Source organism: Camelus dromedarius, chromosome 14, assembly GCF_036321535.1.
Source record: "Camelus dromedarius isolate mCamDro1 chromosome 14, mCamDro1.pat, whole genome shotgun sequence".
Taxonomy (NCBI): domain Eukaryota; kingdom Metazoa; phylum Chordata; class Mammalia; order Artiodactyla; family Camelidae; genus Camelus; species Camelus dromedarius.
This window is the reverse complement of record NC_087449.1, coordinates 33,273,432-33,297,413: the sequence shown is the minus strand read 5'-3', so window position 1 is coordinate 33,297,413 and position 23,982 is coordinate 33,273,432. Positions and strand designations below refer to the sequence as shown.

The window sequence follows — 23,982 nt, the reverse complement described above, 5'->3', positions numbered from 1 at the left end:
GAATCCCAGTAGGAAAAGAGAAAAGGGGAAAGAAAAAATACTTGAAAAAATTATAGCCACAAGCTTCCCAAACCTGATGAAGAACACAATTACACACAACCAAGAAGCTCAGTGAACTCCAAGCTAAACAAACTCATATGATTCCTGTCAAATTGTTAAAAATCAAAGACAAAGAGAAAATTTTGAAAGCAGCAAGAAAGAAGTAAATTCCCACACACAAAGGACCCATGATAAAATCAGCAGCTGATTTCCCATCAGAAACCATGAGGCCTGAAGACAATGGGATGACAACTTTTAAGCCCTGAATGAAGAACACTGTCAACTAAATAGTCTCGTAAAAATGGTTACAAGAGACAAAGAAGGATGTTATATACTGATAAAAAGTTCAGTCCACCAAGAAAATGTAACAATTATAAACATATATCCACCTAATAACTGAGCCCCAAAAATATGAAGCAAAAATTAACAGAACTGAAAAGAGAAATAGACAGTTCTACAATAATAGTTGAAAACTTCAATTCCCTTCTTTCAATAATAGTTAGAGCAACCAGACAGAAAACCAATAAGGGAACAAAGGACTTGAATAACACTATACACCAATGTCTACACCTAATATATATTCAGAAGACTCAACCCAGCATCAGCAGAATACATACTCTTCTCAAGTACACATGGAACATTTTCAAGGACAGATAGACTATTTTGTTAGGTCACAACAAGTCAATAAATTTTAAAAGAATGAAATCATACAAGGTATCTTTTCTTATCATAATAGACTTAAATTAGAAATCAAATCACAAAACAGCATGTTATTGGTACAAAAACAGACATGTGGAACAATGGAACAGAACAGAGAGCCCAAAAATGAACCCACAAACTTTTGGTCAACTAATCTTCAACAAAGGAGGCAAGAACTTACAATGGAATAAATACAGTCTCTTCAGCAAATGGTACTGGGAAAACTGGACGGCAGCATGTAAATCAATGAAGCTAGAACACTCCCTCACACCATACACAAAAATAAACTCAAAATGGATCAAAGACTTAAATATAAAACAAGATACAATAAACCTCCTAGAAGAAAACATAGGCAAAGCATTATCTCACATACATCTCAGAAATGTTCTCCTAGGGTAGTCTACCCAAGCAATAGAAATTAAAGCAAGAATAAACAAATGAAACCTAATTAAACTTACAAGCTTCTGCACAGCAAAGGAAACCATTAGCAAAACAAAACAACCACCTATGGAATGGGAGAAAATTTTTGAAAAGATGAAACTGACAAAGGCTTGATCTCCACAATATATAAGCAGCTCATATGACTTAATAAGAAAAAAACAAACAACCCAATCCAAAAATGGGCAGAAGACCTAAACAAGCAATTCTCCAAGGAAGACATACAAATGATCAATAGGCATATGAAAAAATGCTCAATATCACTATCAGAGAAATGCAAATCAAAACTACAATGAGGTATCACCTCACACCAGTCAGGATGACCATCATTCAAAAGTCCACGAATGACAAATGCTGGAGAGGCTGTGAAGAAAAGGGAACCCTCCTACACTGCTGGTGGGAATGCAGTTTGGTGCAGCCACTGTGGAAAACAGTATGGAGAGTCCTCAAAAGACTAGGAATAGACTTACCATGTGACCCAGGAATCCCACTCCTGGGCATATATCCAGAAGGAACCCTACTTCAAAAAGACACCTGCACCCCAATGTTCATAGCAGCACTATTTACAATAGCTAGGACATGGAAACAGCCTAAATGTCCATCAACAGATGACTGGATAAAGAAGATGTGGTATATTTATACAATGGAATACTATTCAGACATAAAAAATGCCAACATAACACCATTTGCAGCAACACGGATGTTCCTGGAGAATGTCATTCTAAGTGAAGTAAGCCAGAAAGAGAAAGAAAAATACCATATGAGATCACTCATATGTGGAATCCAAAAAAAAAAAAAAAATGAACATAAATACAAAACAGAAACAGACTCACATAGAACACAAACTTGTGGTTGCCAAGGGGGCAGGGGGTGGGAAGGGACAGACTGGGAGTTTGAAATTTGTAGATACTGACAGGCATATGTAGAATAGATAAACAAGATTATACTGTATAGCACAGGGAAATATATACAAGATCTTGTGGCAGCTCACAGTGAAAAACAATGTGACAATGAATATATGTACATTCACGTATAACTGAAAAATTGTGCTCTACACTGGAAATTGACACATTGTAAAGTGACTATAACTCAATAAAAAAATATATAAAATAATAAAATAAATAAAATAGAATTATAAACATTATAAAAATAAAAAAGAAATCAAATCAATAACAGGAAAAAAAACTGGAAAATTCACAAATGTATGAAAATTAAACAATGCATTCAAACAACCAATGGGTCAAAGAAGGAATCACAAGGGAAATTAGAAGCTACCTTGAGACAAATGAAAATAATCTATTATTTTACTATAACTTTTTAATGGAGATAAAAGGATTTTTAAAAATAAGGATTATAAAAGAATACTATGAACAACTGTATGTCAACAAATTGGATAACCCAGATGGAATGAACAAATTCCTTCACACACACAAATGACCAAAACTGAGTCACGAACAAATAGAAAATCTGAATACACCTATAACATGTAATTAGGTTAAATCAGTAATCAAAAATCTCTGAATAAGAAAGTCCAGGATCAAAAGGCTGCACTGGTGAAGTCTACTCAGTATGTAAAGAATTAATACCAATCCTTCTCAAATACTTCTGAAAAACTGAAAAGGAGGAAACACTTCCTATGAGGCCAGCATTAACTTAATACTATGAAAATACGTACAAAAAATCATCAACAAAGTACTAGCAAATCACATTCAGCAGCATATTTAAAGGGTTATACAGCATGATCAAGTGAGATTTATCTTCAGAATGTAAAGGTGATTCAACATAGGACAATCAATGTGATACACCACCTTATTATAGACTGAAAGAAAAGAATAACACATGATCACCTCAACTGATGCAGAAAACAGCATCTGACAAAAGCCAGCACTTTTTCATGATTAAAAACATTCAATAAACTAGTACTAGAAAGGAACTTTCTCAATATGATAAAGGCCATCCACAAAAAACAAAAACAGTATACACCTATCATTATACTCAATAGTGAAAGACTTTAAAAAATTTCCTCTGAGATCCAGAATAAGATAAGGATGCCTGTTTTGCCACTTCTATTTAACACAGTACTAGAAGGTCTAGCCAGAGCAATTAGGCAAGTAAAAAAATAATAAAAGGCATCCAAATTGGAAAAGAAGTAAAATTATCTCTGTTTGCAGATGACATGATTTTAAATGTAAGAAAACTCTTAAGAATGCACACACACACAAAACACAGCTAATAAACAAATTAAGCAAGTTGTAGAATGCAGAATCAACACACAAAGATCAGATCTATTTCTACACCTTAGCAATGAACAATCCATAAAGGAAATTAAGAAAAATTCCACTTACAATAGCATAAAAAAGAATACTTAAGAATAAATTTAACCAAGGAGGCAAAAAAAATTGTACACTGAAAACTACAAAACATTACAGAAATAAATTAAACAAATAAATGCAGCGACATCCCACGTTCGAGGATTCCTTCCAGTCTACATTTCCTGCTTACCTTTCTTGCTGTTCCGCTTTCAGACCCTGATCACTGCCCATGGATAACTAAGGATAGGAATCAGTTAAGTATTTTAAGCTCATGTGACTTACATCCCCAAGGGAATATAATACTGGAAGATACACTTTTTAAAGTGTTTATCATTCACTTACAAGAATTAAGTACTCACCCCTTACTTAATGTTATCAATACACCAGTTAATTAATATAGTTGTTATTAATACAACTGCTTAGTCTCTTTCCCAGAGCTGCCAAAAGCTGGAGACTGAGCAGAATTCATAAACTGCAGCCCACTATGCACTCACCCATTTGTTTCCTTCACTTAAGTTACTGCCAATGACTTATATTGTTAACAATACAGTTAAATGCCAATACTACCCAAAGTGATTGACAGATTCAATGCAATCACTATCAAAATCCCAACGGCATTTTTTTGCAAAACAAACAAACAAAAAACCTAAAACTCATATGGAATTTCAAAGGATTCTAAATAGCCAAAACAATCTAGAAAAAGAAAAACTAGGTTGGAAGAGTCATGCTTTCTTAGCTCAAAATCTACTACACAAAGCTACAATAGCCAAAACAGTATGGTAATAGCATAAGGAAAGACATAATTCAATGGAACAGAACACAGAGCCCATATATAAACCTTCACATAATATGGTCAGCTGATTTGACAACAGTGCTAAGAGTATTAAATGGGGGAAAGAACAGTATTTTAAACAAATGGTGCTGGAAAACCGAACACATACATTTCAGAGAATGAAGCTGGACCCTGACCTTATAACCAGTCACAAAAATTAAATCAAAATGGATCAAATAATACAAGACACAAATTGTAAAAGCAGCAGACAGGAAAAAACCCAAATGGCCGTTTGAAAATCTGTAGAAAAAACTATCATAAAACAAAAAGATATATTACCATGCAGCTGTAAAATAGAATGAGGAAATCTTTATGCAGTTATGGAATGACAATGAAGATATACTTTTAGGTACAAAGGCGTGTGTAGTAAGCTAATTTTTTTATAAGGAAGAAGAGAATATGTACACTTACATCTTCAGAAATAAACAATGAAAGGATGAAAACAAAAACAAAAGAACAAAGACCTAAGTTTAACAACTATACTAAAACTATACCTTATACTCTAAACTAAACACACAGAAACACACACCACACAAAAACTATAAATCTTCATGCCCTTGGATTTGGCAATAGTTTCTTAAATATGACATCAAAAGCACAGACAACAAAAGAAAAAAACAGATAAATTAAACTTCATCAAAATTTAAAATTTCATCCTTGACATCCATGTTGGCAATAATTTTTTGGATTTGATACTAAAAGCAAAGGCAACAAAAGCAAAAATAAACAAGTGGGACTGTACCAAACTAAAAAGCTTCTGCACAACAAAGGAAACCATCAACAAAATGAAAAGGCAACCTACTGAATGGAAGAAAATATTTACAAATCATATATTTGATAAGGAGTTAATATCCAAAATATACAAAAATTTCATACAAGTTAACAAAAACAATCAGATTAAAAAATGGGCAGAGAATCTGAATAGATATTTTTCCAAAAAAGACATACAGATAGCCAACAGACACACCAAAATGTGCTTAACATCACTAATCATCATGGAAATGCAAATCAAAACTACAATAAGGTATCACCTCACACCTGTCAGAATGGTTATTATCAAAAAAACAAGAAATAGCAAGTATTGGCAAGGGCAAGGATGTAGAGAAAAGGGAACCCTCGTGCACGGTTGGTGGGAATGTAAATTGGTATAGCCACTATGGAAAACAGTATGGAGGTTTCTCAAAAAAATAAAAATAGGACTACCACATGATATAGCAATTCTACTTACAGCTATGTGTCTGAAGGAAATAAAAATACTAACTTGAAAAGATATCTGCACCTCCATATTCATTGCAGCATTATTTCCAAGACATGGAAGCAACATAAGTGTCATCAATGGATGAATGTATAAAGAAAATAGGGGGCGGGGGGGTATATAAATAATGGAATACTCTTCAGTTATAAAAAAGAAAATCTTGCCATGTGCAACAAAATTAATGGACCCTGAGGGCATTATGCTAAGTAAAGTAAGTCAGACAGACAAAAAGACAAATACCGTATGATCTCTCTTATATAAAGAATCTAAAAACAAATAAACAAAATAAACTCATAGATACAGAGGACAAGTTGGTTGCCAAAGGCGGGGAGATTGTGGGTAGAGAGTTAGTGAAATGAGTTAAAGTGGTCAAAAGGTACAAATTTTCAGTTATTAAATAAATAAGTCCTGAGAATGTACTGTACACTATGATGACTACAGTTAATAGTACTGTATTATATATTTAAAAGTTGCTAAGAGAGTAAATCTTCAAAGTTCTCATCACAAGAAAAAAAATTGTAACTATGTGTGGTGATGGATGCTAACTAGACTTACTGTAAAAATTATAAAAAATTATTATAAAAATACTGAATCATGTTGTACACCTGAAACTAATATGTTATCTGTAAATTATATCCCAATTAAAAAAAATAAAACTTCTGTTCAGCAAGGACACTATTAAAAAGTGAAAAGACAACCAACAGAATGGGAGAAAATATTTGCAAATCATCTAATTAGGGTCTAGAATCCAGACTAGAAAAAGAATTCCTACAACTCAACAACAACAACAAAAAGACAAAACCCACTTAAATTGGCTAAAGACGACTATTTCTCCAGAGATAAACAAATGGTAACAAGTACATGAAAAAATGCTCAACATTATTAATCACTAGAAAAATGCAAGTAAGATACCACTTCATACCCACTAAGATTATCAAAAAAGTAGAAAATAACAAACATTAGTGAGGATGTGTAGAGACTGGAATCCTCCTACAAGTGCTGGTGAGAATAAAATGATGCAACCAATGCAAAAAATAGTATGGCAGTTCCTCAAAAAGTTAAACATGGAATTGCCATATGATCTAGCAATTTTATTCCTAGGCATATGTCCAAAAGAATTGAAAGTAGGGACTCAAACAGATATTTGTACACCAGGCTCACAGCTACATTATTCACAACAGCCAAAAGGTAGAAGCAACTCTCAAGTGTTTATCAATAGATGAATGGATAAACAGTATGTGGTATATACATACAATGGAATATTATTCAGCCATTTAAAGGAAGGAAATTCTGACACATGCTACAACATGAACCATGAGGACATCATGCTAAATGAAATAAGTCACTCACAAAAGGACAGATACTGTATGATTCCAATTATATAAGATATTGAGAATCAATAAATTCATAAGGACAGAAAGCAGAAAAGATGTTATCAGGGGCTATGGAGAGAGGGTAAATGGAGTCATTACTTTAAAAGTGCAAAGTTTCAATTTGGGAATGACAAAGAAAGTTCTGTAAATAGATAATGGTGATTGTTACACTGTGAATGTACTAAATGTCACTGAATTGTACACTTAAAAATGTTGTGTATTTTACCACAATAAAAAAATTTTAACTCAAAATTAATCAAACTAATTGCATTAAGCTTATATAAAATATCATGAACCTCAAATTTTAAATAATAATCACTCTTTAAAATAACTAAAAGTTTAAAAAAATAACTTTTCATATGAGTAAATCAACTGACAGAATTTTTATGATCAAAGGCAAGTGGAACTGTGCCCCCTTCTCTCAATGCCAGTTTTGTAAATAAATGGGTTTCCAAACTAATTACCTAGATACTCATCTAAAGCCCAATTATCTAGGTTTTCTGGATTATTCAAGCCTTTTCCTTCTTCATTCATCTGGTAAGCCTTTTTGGCCACTTTATTACATATTAGAATCTTTATCAGCAATGATCAAAAAAGTTTAAGTTATGCTTCTTTCCACAATTTATTGATTAAAACAGTCTGAGATTGCCAACTGTTTTTTGCTTTTTTCCTAATGAGATATGGATATTATCTGGATTCCCAAATTTCCAAGCCACACTTTCCTCCATAAAGAAATAATCCAGAACTAGCTCTATCTATATGAAGAGTTCTTTGATGCAAGATACACCAGAGAGTCCCTGATTCTACCAGTATCAAGCAGCTCTTGGATATTTATTTATGATAATATATCTAACACTTTTTCAAGAGGGTTTATTTTACTTCTTTGCAGGGGAGACCAATATGTCCCATAGGTCCAAAAATTGCCATATGTAACTGTGCTGGTCCTAAAAGGCTTGTGCTTCTAACACCACACTCATTTTGAAATTTCACAAACTGTATCACTCAGAATAGGCCAGGTTATGCTGCAGTAATAACCCCAATAACTCAATATTTATCACAACATAAATTGATTTGACAACTCATGCAAAATTGTCCATGAATTAAGGTGACTCTCTAAGGCAGCTATCCTTCATGCATTTGCTCAGCATTCCAAGCTGCTTTAATCCTATGTTACCTCCTACTATTAGCAAAACAGGGAAAAGGAATAGCACCAGTCACCTATGCTCATATTTCATTTACCAATAAAAAGCCACATGGTTGCACCAAAGTTCAAAGTAATAAGGAACATAACTTTCAGAATGCCTTAAAATAAAGTAGTAACAATGCTTATCACATTAGTACAAAGTGAAATATGTGTCTCTGTGTCTTGATACATGTTACTATTTCCCTCCAATCCTTTTGTTCAAGGCTGATTTCACCGACACGTGATCTGTGCAGTCACACAGGCTCCATGCTCAGGAAGACTTTATACTTGGTTTAAAGCTCTCCTGTCACCAACCTGAAATTCTTAATAACTTTATCTTTCAATTCATGTTTTGTAATCAAGTCTGATGGGACAATGGAACACTGACATGAGCAGAGGTACATGCAAAATGCCATTCCTTTCTACTTGGGATGGTGATGCCCCATGAACACAGAATATTCGTGGATCCATGATGGATGGAGAGTTCAGCAAGATTCTAAGTGAATATAAAGTAAGCAGGGGAACTAACAGTCCAAGAAGCCATTTTCTGTTTGAACCATAACTTGTTCAAACACAGAAGAAAGGCAATGGTATTCTTAGAAACATGAATGTCAAAGAAAAACTATCATATCTTTTCCTACTCTTGTTACTTCTCTGTACACTTATTCTAAAAGTGACAACACAGAATGCAAGGGAAAGAAAAGCAAGTCACAGTTCCTTCTCCTTTCAGTCCTGCCAAGTCAAAGGTAGAGACTGTTGGTAGAATGTGCCAATATAAGAAGTGAAATAAAAACAGCTAAGTTTTGTGAAGTGTTTTCCCTGTTTCAGTAAGAATGAATATATATATATATATATGTATATCTCCAAGCTATGATATATATATATCTCTCCAAGCTATGAAATACCAGCAATTCCACATAAGAATTAAATAATCATATGTTTGCATTTAAAACTGGCATTACACAATATAAACATGAACAGTAAAATTCATGCTTAATAATTTAACAATTTCAACTTTCCTTTATTTAGAACGATACTAAAAAATAAACACAACATGAGAGAAAGATTATAAAAGGAAAAAAAATGTTTGTTTTAGCAATTGTAACCACACTTTTTTCCTACTTTTTGAACAAGGGACTCTGAATTTTTACTTTGCACCAGGCCCTGCTAATTATGTAGCTGGGCCTTCATTTGTTCAGGTAAAAAAATGTAAATTTATAATTAATTTTAACAAAGATTAATTGTCAATATTCACATATAAGGTACTCAGTTAAAAGCTGGGGATACAAAAATAAACAGGCTCATATATAAAAGAGGAGACAGTCATGTAAACAAATAATGCCAATATTATGTGACACATGCTAAGGAAATCATGAAGAAAGAGCCTAAGAAAAAGCTATCATCATGGAGATAATAGCTGAGCTGAGAAAGAATTTCCCACTTGGGAGAGGGAGTAAGAAGGAAAAAGATAAGATTTGTACTTACTAGACAAAATTTGTTTATAAAACTTTGACAAGTTTTTTAGGACCATAAAATAGCATGCATAATGATGAATACAGAAGATGAACTGGGAATGTAAGTTGGTACACACATTTTCATACCAAGTTGAGTTCAGACTTTAGCAAAGAGAAGACATAAATTATAACAGTGGTACAATTTCTGTTTTAGGTTAACTTCTGCAGAACAGGAAGACAGAATAGAAAGGAAAAGAAGATAAGTCATTAAAGTAAGTAAGAGTAATTATCAATAATAGTAAGTAGTATCAGGAGGTTATTTGGTCTTATCACAAGCAATTTTGATAGGGAGAGGGAGAGGCTGTGTTAAAGTCAAACAGGTTTCTTTCCAGAAGGACCTTTCAGATTCTTCAATATGCTAATAAGCACTGTAAATCTCTAAGAGAAAGATCCAATTTGCAACATTTCCCAGATTTACTTGACTAAAGATTTATTTGACCACCTATCAGTATCTGAAAGATAATGTGAGGAACAAAAGTTTTGTAACACTGTTCTATAAAACAGAAGGCCAGCACTGAATGAGAAAAGCAGAGGGCAGTAGAGGGCTTAAGACAGGGGGAAACAATACTAAATGTGAGAAACAGGAAAGAACTCTGACTAAAATACTGCCAAGCTGTGTTAAAAAGATCTAACTACATATATAAAATGCCACTTTACTAGTTTATACAATTTCATACTGGGTAGGGGATTGACAGAATAAATATTTCAATAGGGTAAGGGAATGCACCAGTAATGCTACTAGTTGGACGAGAGGATGGATAAAGCTTAAAAGAGGCTATATTCAGAGAGATTAGGGGTAGATGAGAAATCTAAAGAAATGAGAAAGATGCACATATAGGTATTAAGGAGATATGGTCAGAAATAGAATCATTTTTGAACCATAAGAATAGAAGCATCAAGGAAAGTAGAGTCAAATACCACAGAAATACAGAAATTAAGGAAAAATAAAGTTGAGATGTTAGGTAACATTCAATGCTATGCTTCCAACTGCCTGACATGATGTGAAGAATTATATCACAGTATCAGTGAATATAGGGGAGTGACACAGTGGTTCCTAGATTGAAATGACAGAAGGCAAGAAAAAGCCAGTAAGGCACCAGTCATAAAAGAAGAGGAATTTTAGGTAGGACAGAAGAATAAACAGACATTACATAGAAAAATATGGGTCTTATTTCCTGGCTTTGAAGAAGCAGGTGTGGGGGGGGGGAAAGCTACATCCCTCACAGGATTTGGAATAATAGTTCTCAATCTTTTTTGTTCCAACATATCTGAGAAATAGAATACACACCCAGCAGAAAGAGGAATGCAAGAATTAGGGGAGGGAGAGGCTAGCTGTGAGTCGTTTATAAAGCTTTGCAAAGTGATTACTGAAATACCTTTCTAAGGAAGTGTAACTCTCAAAATCACTGGTTTAAAACTGGTATTATCACAGAAAGCTTAAATACAAGTTGCAAATGCAAACTAATGATGTTTTACCTACATGACAGAATTCAAAAGACACTGTCATACCATACCATAAGTTCCTACAAAAAGTCTCGGAGCTCTTACAAATTTTTCAGTTTAAAAATTTGTTTTAAGGATACAGCATCAGCTAATATATGTCTAGTATGCTCATTCATTTTATCTTTACACATTTGTAAAGTTAACACGTCTTGCAGTGCTTCCACTTTATATATTAATGAGGTACTCTGAGTGTATGACTTGCCTAAAATGACACAAATGGGACTGGTTTATTACAAGACACAAGAGTTTCAATTTTTAGTCCAATGCTTAGACACCAGGATATGTCCTTAGCCTAAACCAGCAGCTCTCAAACTTTTTGACCTCAGGGTGCATTGATATTCTTAAAAATTACCAAGGATCCAAAGAACTTTTGTTTTTGTGTGTGATAGCTATTGATACCAACATCATTAGATACTAAAATTGAGAAATTTTTCAAATATAAGAATACACTATTAACTCATTCTATCAGGCCAATATTACCCTAATGCCAAAGCCAAAGACATTACAAGAAAAATATACACCAATGTCTCTTATGAATATAGATGTAGAAATCCACAATAAAATACTAGCAAACCAAACACAGCAACAAAAGGATTATACACCAGGACCAAGTGGTAATTACCCCTGAAATGCAAGGTTGGTTCAACATATAAAAATCAATCAATGTAATATACCACATTAACAGAATAAAGGGCAAAAATCATATAGTCATCTTGGTCGACACAAATAAAAAATGATAAAATCTAACACTCAACAAACTAGGAATTGAAAGAAACTTCCTCAACCTGACGAAACACCCACATGTGACATCATACTTTATGGTGAAAGATTAAATGTTTTCTCCTCCAAGAGCAGAAATACGACAAGGATGTCTGTTGTCTTCACTTCTATTCATCATTGTACTAGCCAGGGCAATTAGGCAAAAAGTAAAAAGAAATAAAAGTCTTCCTTGAAAAGGAGGAAGTAAAACTATCTCACTGCAGATGACATAATCTTATATATAGAAAGTCCTAACACACACACACACACACACAAAACTAATACAACTAATAAATAAGTCCAGCAAGGTTGCTTTCCAAGATCAGTAACAGTTGTATTTCTATACACAATCCAAAAGTGAAGAAAACAATTCCATCTATAATCTCATCAAAAAGAAAAAAATACCATAAATTTAACAAAAGTAGTGTAAGATTTTCTTCAGAAACTGACAAGCTGATTCTGAAATTTACATGGAAATGCAAGGGACTAAGAATAGCCAAAATAATCTTGAAAAAGAAAAGTTGGAGAACATACAACTTCAACTTCCCAATTTTAAAAACTTCTACAAAGCTACAATAATCAAGACTAGGTGGTACTGGCAGAAGGATAGACATACGGATCAATGGAGAATCCAGAATCAATTGAGAACCCAGAAATAAACAGAGACATTGATGGTCAACTGATTTTCAACAAGGATGCCAAGACCATTCAACAAAGGAAAGGATAGTCTTGTCAATAAATCATGCTGGGACAAACTGGAGAAACTCATGCAAAAGAATAAAGTTGGACCTCTACTTGACCACATACAAAAATTAACTCAAAATGTATCAAAGACCTAAATTTAAATGCTAAAACTATAAAACTGTTAAAACATAAGTGTATATCTTTATGATTTTGGCAATGATTTCTTAGATATAACTCCCAAAGCACAAGAAAAAAATAGATAAATCGGACTTTATCAAAAAATTTTTTCTGGTTTTTTAAGGGGGGGAGATAATTTGACTTATTAATTTTTTTAATGGAGGTACTGGGGATTGAATCCAGGACCTCATGCATGCTAAGCACACACACTACCACTAAGCTATAGCCTCCCCCCTGGACTTTATCAAAATTTAAAACTTGGGTGCTTGAAGAACATACTCAAGAAAATGAAAAGAACAAAATGGCAGCTCCTCAAAAAATTAAACATAGATTTACTATATGATCCAGCAATTCCACTTCTGGGTATATATCCAAAGAACTGAAAGCAGGGGCTCAAATAGCTATTTTTATTCCCATGTCCACAGCAGTATTATTTACAATAACTAAAAGTCAGAAGCAACCAAAGTGTCTATCAACAGATGAATGGATAGACAAAATGTTATATATATACAGCAGAATATTATTCAGCCTTAAAAAGGAAGGAAATCCTGATACACTCTACAACATAGAAGAATCATGAAGACATTTTGCTAAGTGAAATAAACCAGTCACAAAAGGACAAATATGATTCTAATTACACAGAGCAGGCAAATTCATGGACAGAAAATAGAATGGTGGTTGCTAGGGGTTAGGGGAGGAGAGAATGGGGAGTTACTGCTTAACGGGCACAGACTCAGTTTGGCAAAAATGAAAAAATTCTGGAGATGGACAGTGGTGATGGTTGCACAACCATGTGAATCTCCTAATATCACTGAAGATACACTTTAAAATGGTAAATTTTATGTTATGTGTATCTTGCCACTATTTTTTAATTTAAAAAAAAGGAAATTAAAAGACCACCCACAAAATGGGAAAACATTTTTGTATATCATTTACTGATAAAGGTCTAGTATCCAGAACATATAAAGAACTCCTACAACTCAACAATAAAAAGACAAATAACCCATTTTTTTAATGAATACAGGATTTGAATAGACATTTCTCCAAATAAGACATACAAATAGACAACTGACACATGAAGAGATGCTTAACATCATTAGACATTAGGAAATTACAAATCAAAACCACGAGACACCACTTCACCAGCTAGGATGGCTATAATTTAAAAGATGGACAATAACAAGTGTTGGTGAGATTTGGAGAAATTAAAACCCTCATACACTGCTATATAAAATGGTGCAGCCTCTTGGGAAAATAGTTTGGCAGATCCTCCATAAAGTTAAACATAAATGTATCAAAATACTCAGCAATTCCACTCCTGAGTGTATATCCAAGAGAAATGAAAACATACATCCACACAAAAACTTTTACATGAACATTGAAAGCAACATTACTCGTAACAGCCAAAAAGTAGGAAACAACCTGTATGTCTATCAAATGAGGAATGGATAAACAAAATGTGGTGTTTCCATAGATTATATTCCATAGAATATAATATTATTCAGCCATAAAAAGGAGTGAAGTGCTAATACATGATTCATTATGGCAGAATCTTAAAAATATCATGCTTAGTGAAAGAAGCCAGGCACAAAATGCCACGTTATATGGTAAATTTTATGTTGTGTGTATCTTGCCACTATTTTTTAATTTAAAAAAAAGGAAATTAAATGTCCATTTATATGAATGTCCAGAATTGGCAAATTCACAGAAAGAAAGTAGTTTAGTGCTTGCCAAAAGCTTGGAGGGGGTGGTGCACAGTGATTGCTAATAGGAAAGGGTTTCTTTTGGGAAGATGAAAATGTTCTGGAATGAGATAGTAGTGATGGTTACATAACCTTATGTACACTGAATCATATACTTTAAAAGAGTGAGTTTTACTGTATTGTAAATCATATTTCAAGGAAAAAGAAAAAAGAATACACTATTACACATTTCATCAAAGCGATAATGTTTTCACATGTATCCATCACTCTACATTTCAGATGAGAAAAGTAGAGGGAGGGAAAGGCAACTATCTTCTTAATATTACCATGAAAACAGTTGTAACTCAGAGACCCCAAAAGGTTCCCAAACATAGTTTGAATACCACTGATCTAAACTAACACTCAGCACAAGAATGGAGCTTAAATAGTTAATGATCAATAAATTTTAATAATAATTAAATTATTTAAACTACAGTTTATGACTGATAAAATGCAATCAAATTTCATTATCATGTATAATTCATGTTTAATGCAGTTACAAAATATTTCTGACAACCTATGTGACTATACTGAATTTAACTCTTTGCATACTAAATTTTGACAACCTAAACTTGAGGTGTAACACAGTATAGTGGTTAAGAGATCTGACTCTAGATTCACACACCTTGAGTTCAAATCCTGGCTTGGGAGCAAACTGCTGTGAGATCTTATTCAAGGTACTTAATCCTTCTGCACCTACTATCCTCACCTATAAATGATAATATAAAGAGTTGTTCTGAGGACTGAGTTAATACTTCTAAGATCTTTAGAAAGAAATTAACACAGTACCTATGTAGTAAGTTATCTTATTATCATTGTAAATCAGATACCCATTTAAAATTACCAGACTACTGTGTGACTTACCTAATATTTTGAAATACTTAATATTTTGAAAGTACAGACTGCTTTGTATAAAGATTAGGACTCTGCTCATCTTTACTATTGAACACCAAGCTTGCATGAATGTTTCTTCTGCTTTCCAGTCCACACTCCCCAATACCCTATTGCTTTCCAGCAGTAAACTAGAAAGTAGTCAACTAACCTAAGCCTAGGAGTGAAAAAACTTCCTGAGTAACCACAACAAGCTGATTTCTCCCAGAGGTATTTTTATCTCAAAAGAATCTAAGAAATTAGGCAATCTTAGTCAGTAAGACTTGGGTCACAGGAGCCTCAAAAAAATCAGTCTGGAATACAGTAAGCAGGGAGAGAAGAGAGTGGCACAGAAAAGATGACTTGACTATCCACTGAAAACAGGAATTAAATCTGTTGGTAGAGAAGCCAAGGAAAAAGAAATACTAAAATGAAGACAGAAAACCTAATTTTAATTACCGCTCAACCACTATCCCACTTGGTGGTCTCACTTTACAAGATAAAAATCCAAACGCCTTCATTTACCGTATACAATAATCTTCACAACCTGACTTCTATTTCAAACCATTTCTCTCACTGTTCTATCCATAAATTCTCAATTCCTACCACACTGAATTTCTCACAATCTGTAAACACCAAGCCCCATAACAACTTCACACATGTTATTCCTTTACTTTGTAATGGCCTCTGGTCTGTCTCCTTCTCCACCTAGGAAACTCCTATTCACCCCTCAAGAGCCAGCTTCTTCCCTCTGAACTCCCACAGTCTATGTGGTATAATTTATCTGAATGTATTATATGCAGATTGAGTTCCCTGAAACAAGAGATTGTCCTCAATAATTTTGTATCTCTAAAACCTAGCAATGTCTAGCAAAAAATACAAATGCAAATGTTTGATGAAGTAAATGATTAAATGATGAAAAAATGAGCAACCTCAGGCAGTTTCTCCCATATAATTGGGAGAATACTTGATACACCTGAGAAGCAACATGACATTTATAATAGGAAGAACATACGGAACTGCTCTGAATCTTCCTAACTCCATGATTGTCTGCAAACTACTTAACCTCAGAGATTCCTCATCTATAAAACAGGTTTCATAGGGTTGTTACATTGAAGAAGTGACAAAAATACATAAACATGCTTAGCACTAGGCCTGGAACAGAACAGGCACTCAAATAAATGTTAGTTCCCTTTTCTCTCTCCCTTTAATTCACAGGATAATTACAGACATCCAGTGAGATAATGTGATTTGAAAACAATTTGGAATCCATAATACATCACAAAATCTCTCACGTAAGGGGAAAAAAAATCTAAAGTGTTCATCTTTGCATTTATATACCTTTTTTCTTTTTGGATTTGCAAGAAACATTTGGGGACATTATGCTGGTTTTTTAACATTTCCCCAAAATTACTCAATTATCTAGGATTCTAGAATTAAAATTTAGTTTCGTGTAAACAATTCTAATTCACTTAGTTCAGTATAAACAATCCTAATTCCCCTAATATTAAGAAGAAAAAAGTCTACATATCCTGCTTTCAACTACAGTGTCCCTTTCCCTTGCCTGTTTCAGGTCTTCTAAAACTGTTCTTTTTTAGAACACATTTCTATCTGCAGTAATGATTAACTGAATTTTGTAACATTATGAATTCAAGCATTTGTAGTTTACTTTAAAAGTTACACACCTCACTGAATTTCCTTATATAAAAATGGTCTTTTTTTTTTTAAGGATAAACAAAATTTACTGGCATCAGCATTCACAGGTAAATCTTGCTTACGGTTTCTCTGAAACCAGAAACTTTCCGCAGAAAATAAATTCAAACACCTTTCTCTACCCACAGATCCTGATTTGACATTCTATAAAGAACACAACATACTCAATGGTGCTTATTATGCATGTCAAGGTTAACTTTGAGGTCAAAAAAAAGTTTTTCAATTATTTACTCTTACTAAAATGATTCTATTCAGAACTAATGAAAATTCTCTTTTAGCATCTTTTCATTAATCAGAGATATTTATCATTATAATTATAAATTTTTATTTTAAAAAGTCTAACATGTATGACTGAAACATAATATTGTACACCAGAAATTGACACACTGTAAAGTGACTACACTTCAATTTTTTAAAAAAGGTCTAAAATTATAATCTTGACACTATACTGTTCTAGCTAAATTAACTAAAAATAAATGTAATTCTAGGTGTGATTTAGGATTTAAAATACCAAATTAAATTTATATGCATGGTAACACCTTGTTAGTTTATCTGTATTTCTAACAACTTGACCTAGGACAATGAAAAGACTTTTAATTTCCTTTTCGTATTTAGATATTTGGCAGACTTAAAACATTAAATGTCAATAACTTTCACTTCCGCTTCTGTATTATTTCAAGGAAGCTTTATTTTTTCTTTTTCCACACAAGTCAAATGAAAAAATTGCAAACAGCAGGAAAATTTATCTAAAAGAGCTCTTTTTTAAAGCAACTTTCGTTTGTATTAAATATTATCTTTTTAAAGCACAACTAAATTCTTATCTTCCCCAAAGCACTCTTTAAAATTTGTTTACAAAAGGATTACAGGACACTGATGAATTCATTATCTTGAGCAGTTTTCTAAATGAACCAATATTTCATAATTTTACAAGTTGTGACTAATCAGTACTTAGGATGCAATGTAGTGCAGCAATTTCTAAGGAGACATACAAGTATTGTGAGCCTAAAGAAAATTTCAGCGTACATTTTTCTCATATACAGAACATGGGGACTGATAGCAACAACAACAAAAAAAAAACTTTTTTTTTAAACCATCCCACAATTCACCACCTTGGTATGGCATTCTCTCTAAATTATCATATCCAGTTGGAATTATCCAATTTTATTAGCTAATAGTTCTCATTACTTAAAAACAGAAACAGGATATCTTCTGTTTCACCAAGTGTTACACATTTCGCTACTACAAGACTTGGGGGGGGGCGATCTTTGGAAACAAAAGGTAATCTGATCCACTCCAGCTAATTACTAAATGCATGCCAACAATACACAATTCGAATTGCGTTTCTGGACACTAAAGAGATCACAAAAGGGAGAAGAACGTCAAACGTGTTAAGGAACTACTTTTGTATCAAAAATATATCAAAACGAAGAAACACGGTATAACGAAACTAAGATCTCGCGTAAGGTACAAAATTCATCTAGTTAAAAATTTGGTAATCTTCTGAAATGAAAATGTTTAATCAACGTTGTCAAAATAACAGTAATTCATCCCATTCAGGTATTACTAGAAATCCTGGTGATGTGCTTCTTTCAGGTCTAAATATCTCACTCTTTTGCAATCCGGATACCAAAAGGACCTGAAACCTTTCGCGGAGGCGTAAAATACACTCGGCGAGTGCTGTCTGTTTACAAATACGAATTTCACAGTTTCCCACGTCAAAAGCATTCATTACCACCATTCGACCAGGGGGCGGGGGAGAGAGAAGGCGGTCGAGCAAGAAACGAAACCCTAAAACACCTCTGCCTTCTCTCCTCCCGACTAGGACGAGCCTGGAATAAATATTTATTATGTTTTATATGCGTGTGTGTTTATTTATATACGTACGTCTGTATTTAAGCAGGGGTGAAAGAAAAGGCACACATGACAGGGGATCGTACCCAGAGAATGCTCACTCCTATCCCGTTAACTCAAAATCCACCGCCTGGGTCTACAGGTTTCGAACCGGGGCCGAGAGACCCAGCCTCTCCTTGAAGTTCGGCCCCAAAGCGCCCCGATGCCCTCCTCAGGCCGCCCAGGCCGCCGCCCCTACCTCCTTTATCTCTGCCTTCCCCTGGGACACCCGAAGCCCATTCTGGCAAAGAAAGAAGTGTCAGGCCCCAAGTGGGCAGCTGACACGCGCTCGGGCCGGGCCCCCGACACCTGCGAAGCGCAGCACCTGAGGAGAGCGAACAGGGGGCCGCCTGGCCTTTCCCGAGCACACCCCCTCAGCGCTGGGTGCTGCGCCGCGGCCAGAACCTCCGTACCTGCGAGGCCCGCGAGCTACAGGCGCGCGCGGCGCCTCCTCATCTCAGTGGCTCCCGCTCCCCCTCCGCCTCCCGCTGCCGCCGTCACCGCCGCCGCCGCTGGAGGCCGGGACACGACGAGCTCAGGACTCCACCGCCATGTCCGCCGCGCCGCGAACTGCATTGTGGGGGGGAAGGGATGGGGAGGGGGAAGAGGGAGAGAAAGAGGAGGACCCGTTGAGAGGAGGGGGCCGCGGAGAAGGGAAGCCGGGAGATGGGGGGGAGGGGAGAGAGGGACAGATCCCGGAATGGAGTTCTGACTCGAGTGGGGTTAAGGGATACACGTGGAGGAAACCCGGGAAAGGAGACTCAAAGGGAAGAGTTTAGGGGTGCCCCCTTCCTTCGTTCTTAGGCTCCTGGGCACCGGTTAAACCGGGGAGGGAGGTAGTAAACACCAATGGGGGAGGGGCAACATTCGGGGGCTTGAGAAACAATGGGGAGGGGGCCGAAGTGGGAAGATAGCACACTCACACTCACGCTGAGGGAATGGGCGAGCGCGCGAGGACGCTCGTTAGCCCGCGAGGAGGGGGCGGGGCTCTCAACCGTTGGGGGAGGGTCGAAGTCACCACGGGCTCGCGGGGAGGGGCGGGGCCCCCGAGCAGGGGTCACGAGGTTCAGCTCCCTGCCAGGGCCCCACTGGGGAGCCGGCGCGACAATGCCGGCGTGCCTAAGGAGGCCGGGTTCGCGGGAACGGCCGCGCACCTCAGGTCTGGTTCCTGGGCTGTGGACCTCTCAGCCGGAGGCCCCCAAGCGGGAACACGGCCGGAAAACCGTTTCCCCCGGGGAAGGAAGCCGGGCCTTGGACGTACACCCTCAGTCCTGGCACACTGACCCACCCCGGTCCGCACCTCCGCGGAACCTCGGCGGCTAGCGTGGGTTTCCGAACACTAGCGGGTAGCCAGACAGAGGAGGCCTCCGGGCCATCCCTCCCGCCTATTCTCCTTTTCCACCAGCCCACCAAAGCTGGAATCTCTTTCATTTTAAAATGCAGCCAATTCAGGAGTTCAGGAGCTCAGAGAAATCTCAAGAGCATCCTTCCCGGGAAAAGATTTTAGAAATCATTTATTTAGTTTCACGTGGGTTTGAAATCAGCTACCATGCATGGGCCCCTCCCTCTCTTGCTTTTTACGTAGGTTCCTCCACATAGTTATTTAAAGGCACGATCCAAGAGGACTTAATGGTTTGGTTAGTTTAAGACCCCAGCCTTGGAGATTATTCAACCAACCTCAAACCTCAAAGCTGAACAAATCACACAACTACAGTCTTGCATTTGTCAAATGCTAAGGCAGGAAAAGGATATAACAAGCGTGGACGTGAGAGTGAGGGAAGATGTTAAATTTTAAGTATTTACAATATAGTGCCTTATAAAACTTCTCATGATATGACTCAGAGGCTGGGCCCTGTAAAAGGTTAAGAAGGGTCTCCCTTCTGCGGAGTTCATCTAAGTCTCACTACACCGCAGAATGGCATACCTCTTATCTGTTTATGTCCATATGAATCTGAAGCTTGGTGAGAAGGTACCATGCATTGCCCACAAAGTGCTAGTCATTGAAATAGGGACTTCACATATTTCACCATTTCTCATAATGATCCTGTGAGGTCAGTGCTATTGCTCTCATTTACAAATGAGAAAACGAGCTCTGAGAATAAGTGCATTTTACCCCCACCTGTCTCATGCCACAGGGCCCAGGTATAGTGCATAGAGTAATTGATTGCAAGTCAACCGTGCCTGGCTTCAGCACTTATCAGCTAGGTGACTTTGGACAAATTCACCCTCTGAGTTTCTTCATCTGTAAGGTTTTAAAGGCAACAAACCTGCTTCACAGAGATGATGTATGAAAAAGCAAGACCCAAATTTAAAGCCTGACGAGACCTTTAAAATGATACTAACATGTCCACTTTAGTGTATTATATCATTGTCCTTGGAGCAAGTTCAATTGAATAAAATTTCCTGATTACTTAATAAGAGCAAAGCATTGAGTTAGTTACCAAGACAAACAAGCTTCATGTCTCCAAAAAGTTCACCATTAAGCAAGGAAGGTGGTTCTACTGAGCTGCAATAAAAGCAGTAGGTCATACAAAGACTGGGCTGATACAGAGGCGAGCATGATAAATTTTACTTGGGTGAAGCTTTAATGGAAGAGGTAGAAGCTGGACCATGGAGGCTTGCCCGCTATGTGCCAGACATATTTCTGTGATTCAAAGAGTATCATTTTGTCTCAAGTGTGCAGAAGATCATGAGTCGGGAAACAAAGACTGAGGCCATACTGAGAATCCCAGTGCTGCTCTGCTCTTATCTCTTCCAGATAATTGTCTTTTGCCACCTTTCCTACTCCTCAAGATTCAGCTCAACTCCTACCTCCTTTATGAAATCATCCTGATTACCTACCCCAACTCTACTGAATATGATCACTCCATTCTCTGAATATCTATATATTACTTTTATAAATCTGATGCCAATAGATTATAAACTTGAGCACAAATACTTACATTTGTATTCCTTATAATGCTTACATACTTGTTGAAATGAAAATTCGGCAACTGCATTCTTGTTTATCATCACAATAAAGCACCTTTAAAGCAAGTATTTCTATATGAAATATGAGGAAACTTAGGGCATAAGAGAATTAGTAACCAGGGTAGTACAATAAGTCACAGGCAGGCCTGGAATACCAGTCCTGTGTTCTTTCCATTGAATCACCAATAGCTTAATGAGAAATTAAATGGTAAATATGTGATTGCTCTGCATAAATACACTAAGGACTTATATCTGATACTTGCACAGAATACCTCATGATTGTGGTTAAGTCTCCAAATTCAGCCTTCCAGTTCAGAAGTTCTGGGAACTCAATTTTATCCAAACTCAGGTGAAAAGAACTTACAGCAATAATCTTATTTCATCATATGCAATGAGAAATATAATTGCCCAGTGGATCAGTATTCATATTCTGTTCTCTTCCTAGGTGATAGGAAAACCTAGTCCAAAAATCATATTGGATGAAAAGTTGGTTTGGTGAGTAAATTAAATCAGAACAAGAAAAGTAACTTAGAGATAAGTCTACTTAAACCAAGTAGATATGCTGGTAAATCACAAAGGGAACAAATCATAAAGGGCCATGTGTGCCATTCAAAAAAACAGGTTTTATCCTGTAGTTAATGGGGAATTACTGAACATTCATAAGTAAGGGAGAGGTATGGTCAGATCTGCTGACGTTTTTTTCTGAGGCTCCTTTTTTCCCATATACCTGATTTCTTCAAGGACAGAGACTCAGTGGTTGGTAATCTTTTATAGACCTAGGCTGATGATGAGCTCCCAGTCAAAAAGAATGTATCCAAAAAAAAAAAAAAATTTTCTTAAGAGAAAAAAAAGAGTGCATCAGCCCCATGATGTGGTCCTAACCAGATCTTGTTCACCTGTGTCTTCCGAGCACCCAGTACAATTCTGACACAAAAAAATTACCCAGAAATTGTTTATTGACACTGTAAGTTGTCTATAAAACAGAAGATAAGTTCAAAGTTTAAAATTTTTGTAATTCTTAGAAATAACATGCAATGCCAAAGCCTCTAAGTTATGTGCTCATTTCTCTTGGTGTTTTTTACATTCTTGAAATTAAATAAGCTAAAATATGTTAAAATGCCTACTACATAGTAAACATTCAATAAAAATTAATTCCCTTTCTCCTTAAAATTGAGTTTCTTCTTATCTGCCCCAGTTTGGATTTCACATACCCTTATGTTCACACTAGCACAAGTGAGTACTTGCTACCCATTGATTCCATTTAATTTGTTCTGGGGATTCAATGTGTGGAATTTTTCACTGCAGCCACACCCTTTAGCTTACTTCCTTGAAGTGTTAGAAACAGTCTGTTTTTTTAAGGTGTCTTTTTCTTTAATATGAATAAGGCCTGAGAGATAGAAAGGAAACACAACTTCTGTTTGAATGTTTGTACTTATAGAGAGTTCGTTTCTTCCCAAATTTATCTATGCTGGATGTTAGAAGTTCTTCCTTCACTGAGTTGAAGTGTTCCTTCTATAATGTCTATTTTTTCATAGTTCTTACCTCAAGAGTAAAACTATTCCTCTTTTCCTTCTTATATAAAAACAAGGATGTGAACTAGATGAACCAGGGCTGGAAAGGGGTCTAGACGTCTACCTTTCTGACATGAACTCCTTGTAAGTCATCTATTTTACTTCCTCTAAATTCAATCTTCTCTCTCCTTATTCTTTAAAACAAAAATGAGATCCAACTCCATTCTAATAATCTGCCTATGACTAATTCTAGTGTGTTAGGACAATCTGTACTCTGATTTATCTCTGTATCCTATAAAATGTCAAGCATTCTGTCCAGAAATAACCCCTCATATATATGGTCAAATTATTTTCAATAAGGGTGCTAAGACCATTCAGTGGGAAAAAGTCTTTTTTGACAAATGATGGTGGGAAAATGATGCATGGATAACCACATGCAAAAGAATTAAGTTGGACCCTTACCTGACGCCATATGAAAAAAATTAAATCAAAATGGATCTGTGACCTAAGTGTAAGAC

The 23,982-nt window shown here is 35.9% G+C and overlaps 1 protein-coding gene across 9 annotated transcripts in view; it reads right to left on the bottom strand.

Moving 5' to 3' along the window:
• TUT4 (terminal uridylyl transferase 4) overlaps positions 1-19,547 on the bottom strand; it is a 132,931-nt gene extending 113,384 nt beyond the window's left edge. For all 9 annotated transcript variants that reach the window (XM_031465137.2, XM_031465136.2, XM_031465131.2 and 6 more), the window contains exon 1: positions 19,397-19,547. The gene's annotated coding sequence lies outside the window, so the exon portion shown is untranslated. The remainder of the gene's footprint in view (positions 1-19,396) is intronic.
• Positions 19,548-23,982: the final 4,435 nt, after the last annotated feature.